Consider the following 7,720-nt stretch of genomic DNA (forward strand, 5'->3'; position numbering starts at 1 on the left):
CACATACATGTGCAATTCGCAATACCCCTTTCTCTATTTTCACCGGCTCGGCGATAAATTATACAACGTATGCGTATAACCTCGCGCTCACGACGCGTATTCATTCGGCTCAGCGAAGTCCCTGGCCATTTGCCATTTATTGTGCGGCACCGCTACGGGCGTCACTGAAGCTACAACGCCCGCGCAGCTGTGGCACGCGTTTGCGGTATCTCGTTTCTCGTTCGCTTGGGCCCTTTCCGGACCCCGAGAGAGTTTTTGTGCCGCCTTCTGGAGCAACATGGCGAACATTTCGTTGGACTGGCAGAGGGCCTCCCAAACGTGTGCTGTAGCAGGCACGCTTTATGCTCTCAAAAAATACACTCCGCCGTACACCTTTGGCATTGTAACAGAGGGTGTTCGAATATCAGAAGTTTTCGAGAAATTTCGCATCCGACTCGAGAATTCGCCGTCGGAAGTTGTTGGACATTCGTTTCTGTCCGAATAGAAGTAATAATAACGCCACCTGGAGTCTGCTGGGAAAGTGAGATGCGAAGTGTACACGGTGACTGTTCCAAATGATTCTGCGATGAGGGCCAGCCACGGTTATTGCGGAGATCGATGCACCAGTTAGCGAATTGCACGGATCGAGTAGCTAGCCGTACTTCTGCTCAATCATTTGCAGCCATTCAATATAAGGGTGTCAGGCAACTATCTCGTTTTCTCGGCATAGGCAAAGCGATTTATTATTTGGACACCCTCGCCATGTTTGCCATGGCTAAACCTCTACCGCTATGATGGTGGCGTCATCTTTAGGCAAAGTGATTTATTATATGGACACCCTCACCATGTTTGCCATGGCTAAACCTCTACCGCTATGATGGTGGCGTCATCTTTAGGCAAAGTGATTTATTATATGGACACCCTCACCATGTTTGCCATGGCTAAACCTCTACCGCTATGATGGTGGCGTCATCTCGTGACGATGCATTCAATCGACGTGCGAATAACTTTTTTTCTCTGCGACGACTAGCCGCACTGTTAAAAGTTTCTGTCGCGAAGAAAACATTAAAAAAATATCTATAGCAATTTTTGGAATATATCTTTTCCGTTATCTTCTGTTTTCTACTAGCTCGTTTCTTTCTATCATTTCACCAAAGTAATCTGTTTATTGTCTTTCTGTAAATTTCAAAGAAAAGAATTGCTGGACAGTTTATGCAATTCAGGGAGTAACTTTTGCTCCCCGCATGACTTCACATTTCATGAAGTGCGAGTGAGTCAGATGATGGGATGAGCAGATTATACGTATACAGACAAGCACGCTATACGTAGAACATATGATTTTGACCACCTGACAAGATATATCTGGCGCCAAGACAACCGGCACTACCGGACACATTTAAGTAACCACATTGCGAGTTTATACCGTGTGTCCTAGCCATGGTCCTAGCTATAACGCTAGCCAAGCCGCCTGCAGGAAAAAAAAAAAAAAAAAAACATTATCATAAAAACACAGAGCGAGATTGCATATAAGGCCTACGGTGCTAGGTCGTCATAGGTCTGACTACCGAACATCGTAAGTCGTATAATTGTATCTTGCACCGCATATTTTAAATATCTTTTTTTAAAAGCAGTTTGGCATAAGTTACCTGGGACATATATCCATGCTCTGAGCGGCATGGGCTCGCCGCAATTCCAGCTGTATTTTGTTCGGAAACTAAGACCAGTCGAGTCGCTCATACGAGGCATATTTGCTTACGTGGCTGGTGAAACTGCACACATATGTTGAGGATAGTAAAGAGACGAAGAAATCTCGTTTCCTGCACAGTACTATGACAAATTTTTCTCTTTACCGTTTCGAGACCAGTTTTTGTCAAACTCAAGAAAAATTCTGTCTTTGATCATAAGCAGAATAACTTACTTTTTGAAATCTTGCATCAAAATAAAATTTGTTTTTTTTTTGTTTTTCTTTCGGATTTATTTTTTACATTGTAAATTCTGTGCTGATTTGCTGGAGTGTGTCTGGCGGCAGCGTCATAAGCATCACTAATGTATTTTTCATAGAGTTACTATACTGACTGAGTTGGTTATACTAACTCTATATTTGTATAGCTTTTTCGGGGACAATAGCTATGATTGCGCAACGGTGAAACACAATAACAGCTCACGTTGTGCTTGAGCATAACGTCGCAAGATGCCGCCTGCTTCTGGTTCAAACAATTACGAGGTAATTGTTTAAGCTACTTGTGATAGATAGCGTTGTTAGAATTTCTGTAATCGCAAAAAAAAAAAAAAAATTGATATCGTAGTCTCCAGGTGGTTGATCAAAAGGGTTCGACTAATTAACGCTTTGACTATTCGTGGTTAAGGAAACATATGTTACAATTTCGAAATTTAATGCCTAGCCCTAGTGAAGTCACGTCTGCTTAGTAGACACCCCTTTCTGCTATCTGCTATATATATATATATATATCTGCTAAAAATAAATTGGCGCTCCAGTTAAACCTGGCTCGGACCGCGAGAGGGGGGCTTTTGGGAACCGGGATTTCTGCTAAGCAGGCAACCTCAACATATGTCTTCTAAAACACATCATTCGAAAGTTTAATAGATAATCTTTGAATTATTGCTACCTGAACATTGGGATATCCGCTTCTTGACGACGTATACCGGAACAGGCGGATTTGCGCTAATGCATGCTGCATTAGATTTTTAACTGACCTGTTCGAACGACAAAAATAATCACTCATTCAACCACTTATTTCTATGAATAATTTATTCCCAGGAACAACCTTAAGGTCTGAGTGCCGGCGGACGCAAGAATTAAAAAAAAAAGGATCTGCAGGTTAATATAATTAAACAAAAGAAAAAAATGAATAAACAATACGTTTGAAAAGAATAGTATACATACAACAAGGCGCGAGGTCAATACAGAAGAAAAAGAATAAGGGCAGCTGAACAATGTGTGAAGCTATGACACAACAACACAAAGCCGGGAAGAGAGCGATGACAGAGCTATGAAAAATATCGAGATCATGAAAATAAGCGCTATAAAGACCCTCTATTCTGTGGACCGTTGAGTGTTTGTGATGACAGGTAAGAACATGGAAAGTTCTATATTCTCTGGTGATCTTGCGCAGAATGCGAAGCATGATACAACTGAGGAATTCGAGGCAGGTGAGGATACCGTGAAGGGGTTTGAAAAGAAACATAATTGAAAAGAAACATAAGGTCAGCGCGATTACTTCGGCAGCGAAGTAAGGGCAATGACAATAATCCAACAGTGCTAGAACAAGGTCTGGTGTCCGTGTTAGCAAAGCGGTGGTGATGCGTGCTTAGAAACGTCTATAGAGCGCAGCTCTCGGGTGCCCGTTCCTGCAGCGAGCGTCGGCGTAACCGAGCGAACGAGCACAGTGAAAGATGAAAGCGAACGCGGAGCGCAGCGGAGCACGAAAGACGCGAAGAGGAAAGCAGAGAGGAGGGTGCGGCGGAACCATGAACCGGAAAGCGGAGAAGTATATGGCGAAACTACAGTGAACTAGAAGCAATTCTAGTACACTGTAGCGAAAGGGTCAGAAGAAATTTCGCATTAGGGAGTATCATCATCGATGGAGAATTTTTTTTTGACCCGATCTGTAATGTCACTGTTGGATCTATAGAGATGATGATGATGATGATGATGATAATAATAATAATAATAATAATAATAACAATAATAATAACAATAATAATAATAATAACAGCATCGTATTGTGTGTATACGTCCGCTATGTTATCAACTTTACTGTTACACAAATTTAGTAGCTTCATGGGGCTGCATTTTGTAAGGGTTCTTGGTCCTCCGAATCATCTTATGTATTATTTGTCGCAACGAGTGGCATGGTCGCGAAAATATAAGGGACGTGGCTCTGGCTTTGTGGGAGCCAGTGCTCGGTGTATTAGTGCAAAAAGAATGAAAAATGAAAATAATCGTTACAAAATGCGGATCCTGCTAAAATCTATTTCTCTCTCTCTCTTCTGTCCTCGCTGACTAATATCGCGTGGTCACAGGCCTCGATCTCTTTGTCTTTACCAGCTGCCGCTTTTGTATGATCAGTCAACAGGTGCGCTTTCTTACATTACATATACGTGCAAGGATAGATTTTCAAATTTCTTCTTAGATAACAGCTTATGTTTTAGGAAGCGGACAACGCATAACGCGCTGACCATTCGCGAATTACGGCCGTAAAATAAGCCGTGTAATGCATTTATAAGAGATATACATTCTGCTTTAAACATTATGTAGCGCATTATGCAGTAGCAGCTGTGAGCACAGCACACCTGTCAAGTCATGTTCATATTATTGTAGCTACGACAAACACATGCATGAAATGAGCGCAGAACAGTCTTTTATTATTATTATTATTACTTTTATCATTGTCTGCCTTTACAATTACCGGCTTGACTGTCCTCTCTCAGTCTCCTGCTGCGCACACGAGTGCGTATACGCATGTGACACTGTATTCACGCTGCCTACAGCTACGATTTCTGCCCCTGGAAGCCTTACATATGACGTCTTATACGACGTCTATATGACGCAGCCCCTCTTGCCGCCTTCCTGCTCTTTATTTTAATGTTCCGTGCGGGGTAGGCAAAACTGTATTGTTCAGTGACGATGTTTACGCGTTCGACGCACATATCCCTCCAGTGTCCAGTATCCAGTGTCCCTCCATCATCGCATGGTGTGCAGGTCAATGAGCAAAAGAAAAAAAATATAAAAAAGCAAAAAAAAAAGCAAAAGAAAAACTGTCGCGTAGACAGACTCTTCACAATCGCGTTGGCTTTGCGAAGCCGCGTCCAAGAAAACGTTCGAGCCAAACGTTATCCTTCTGATCGTATAACCTGAAATAGAAAGTGAAGCGCTGTTGCTTGCGAACCGGAAAATTGTGTACAGCTGGCGGCACGCGAACATACGCCCGCCCACAAGCGGAACATTCTGTGGCGGATCGCTTGTCGGCTGTATTCCGACGCGAGAGGAATTTCCCGCCCCGTGTCCTCGTCGCGTGCCGCGTCACAAACACGTGTTCCTTGCATCACATGGTGCGCGCCGCCCCGCGCGAACGACGGTGCGTTGCAGCGAGGCGGAAAACTGGCATAAAACAGGCGCGGCGCGTTCAGCTGCTACTGACCGTAAAAATATCGAATGGGATGCGAAATGTGTAAGCGCTCAGGGAGAACATGCACGTGACTGCAACAACAGCGCGCAGTATCTGCCTTTGTCCGAAACTTGTTATCACGCAGGGCGCCGCCCTCTCACGTGCTTCGCTGTTTGAACGGAGCGAGCGGTCTGCAAACCGATATGTGCGATGCACTGTTTCGCGTCGACGCCGCGTGCAGGCCGTGACAAGCGATGACTGCGGTGTTCATGGACGGCGGCTATCACGATTCGTCGATCGAGGACCTACCGCCGGGCGGCAGCTCCGTCACAGACGGCTTCGACGAGAAACTGAGCCGCTACTTGGAACGCTACAGCCTCGGGTCGTCGATCAACGTTAGCGGCGAGTGCGACAGCGTAGCGAGTCACGTCGATCCCTCGGAAACATGTGCGCGCGACGGTGTTCACGAGGAACTGACACGCCGGCCACATGCCATGGAGCGTTACATGCGGCTCAAGCTGCAACGATTCTTCATGAATCCGCTGGAGAAGTGGCGCCACAGAGGTCGCTTCCCTTGGAAACTGACACTGCAGATATTCAAACTAGTAGTGGTGACTGCGCAGGTAATCTTGTTTGGCTTGGAAAGCGCCAACTTTCAGCGCCAGCATCGGAACACTTACATGGCTCTCGAGCACATTCTGCTGAACGGTTGGGACACGTCGCGGGATGTGCTCATTTATCCGCCTCCCGCGGGACCGTACGTGGTGGAAACTAAAGACAAGTTCTACCAGCACATCAGAAACGTCGTGGTCCGGTACAGCAGTATAACGACTGATCCGGTGGGCACTTTCGAGTACGCCTCACCAGACGGCTCTCTGCAGCCAGCCATCTACTGCGAAACTACGTACAAGGATGGCCGGGTCTGGCCATTCAACTCTACGCTTAGTTTTGACAGTGAAACTGTTACCAACTGCACAAACATTACCTCTCGTACGCCTGGCGGCGACTGGGAAGACTTCGACTTGGTGAAGTTCCTGGGCAGACAAGTCTCCTTCGATGAACTGATCAAGGCTAGAATTTCGTTTTCTCTTAAGGCACTGTACTTGACGAACACAGACGGGGCAAGGTTCTCAGAGTGCTACGAGTACCATTTATCCGTCGTTTACGATAACTCAAAGCATGATGGTGTGATCGCCATCCAAATGCATCTGTCCCCTAGCTGTGCCCAGTGCCGCAAGAGCGCCCCTAGCATGGTACCACCTATGGCTTATACGCTGCACCAGTGTCTAAATGTCCTCATCATAGTAACCTGCGCTTTGTCAACGCTCTTGTGCATCCGATCGCTCTACAAAGGCCACAAACTGATGCGGAAGACGTCGGCATATTTCACCGAGTACTTATGCCGAGAACTCTCGTGGAGCGACAAGATAGACTTCATTGACTTTTGGTTCATGATGATCATAGTGGATGACGTGCTGCTGGTAGCTGGATCTGCTGTCAAGATCCGCATTGAAGAGCGGCTAGTCCCGAGCCTGATGTACACCGTGTGCTCATTGCTGCTGGGTTGTGGGTGCCTCTTGTGCTGGTGTGGGTTACTCCGCTACGTAGGTTACTTTAGGGTGTACAATGTCCTCATCCTCACATTGAAGAAATCGGTCCCTAACGTCATTCGCTTTTTGCTGTGCACTATGCTTCTGTTTTGCGGCTACGTCGTCTGTGGATGGGTTGTCATTGGCCCGCATCACATAAAGTTTCGGACGGTGTCCACCGCCGCCGAATGTCTGTTTTCGATCATCAATGGAGACGATATTTTTGCGACTTTTGCCATGCTCTTCGAAGGAAATGACCAGATTATATGGTACTTCGCGCAGGCCTATATGTACAGTTTCGTGATCCTGTTTGTCTACGTCGTGGTCAGCCTGTTTGTGGCCATTTTTGTCGACGCATACGAAACCATACGCGATGCACAAGCCAAAAATGATCAACCAAGTGCCATGTGGGTCTTCATTGCAGAGTCCAGCGATGAGCCCACTAGCAGCGCGTACCGGTCTGACGACGAGCTTGAAAAGCTGTGGCCATTGTCCCGCGAGCTATCTTGATAGAAAAGGATGTGTACATAGTGTATTTACATATACTGTGATGATATATCAGAGCCAAATAAGATGCACTGTAGCAAATTATTCTTTCGTCAGTTTGCCTGGCAACGCTGAGAGCGCACGTGAGCAGTCGGAACAGCCTGTGTCAACCTGGCCTGCACTGCGATCACGGTGTAGGAATATATTGTGGTTATGATCCAGTTGCGTAATTCAGGAGCATGTTCGGAAGATAAGGTTGCCAGCTGTGCAGAGACTTCTGCAGCTTTAGATCTGTTTTGTGCCTTGGCATGCGATCACATGCTCAGTTGAGAGTTTGCAAACAAACATTCTTGGCAGGTGTGTTACTGGCTACAACAGGTAACTAGAGTGATATGAAGTGCTGAAAATTATGTGCTGAAATTATGAAGTGCTTTTTTATAACTTCATTAAACCGTTTAACAAGTGTTTGTTGTGATGTGTAATACCAACCAGGTTGCTGTGGATTGTCACAGTAGCTGTCAAAACCTGGTCCCTTAA

The 7,720-nt window shown here is 45.8% G+C and overlaps 1 pseudogene; it reads left to right on the forward strand.

Annotated features, from left to right (window-relative positions):
- Positions 1–4,406: 4,406 nt before the first annotated feature.
- LOC126521898 (mucolipin-3 pseudogene) lies at positions 4,407–7,648 on the forward strand (annotated as a pseudogene).
- The last annotated feature ends 72 nt before the right edge of the window (positions 7,649–7,720 follow it).

Source organism: Dermacentor andersoni, chromosome 6 (genome assembly GCF_023375885.2).
Source record: "Dermacentor andersoni chromosome 6, qqDerAnde1_hic_scaffold, whole genome shotgun sequence".
NCBI lineage: Eukaryota > Metazoa > Arthropoda > Arachnida > Ixodida > Ixodidae > Dermacentor > Dermacentor andersoni.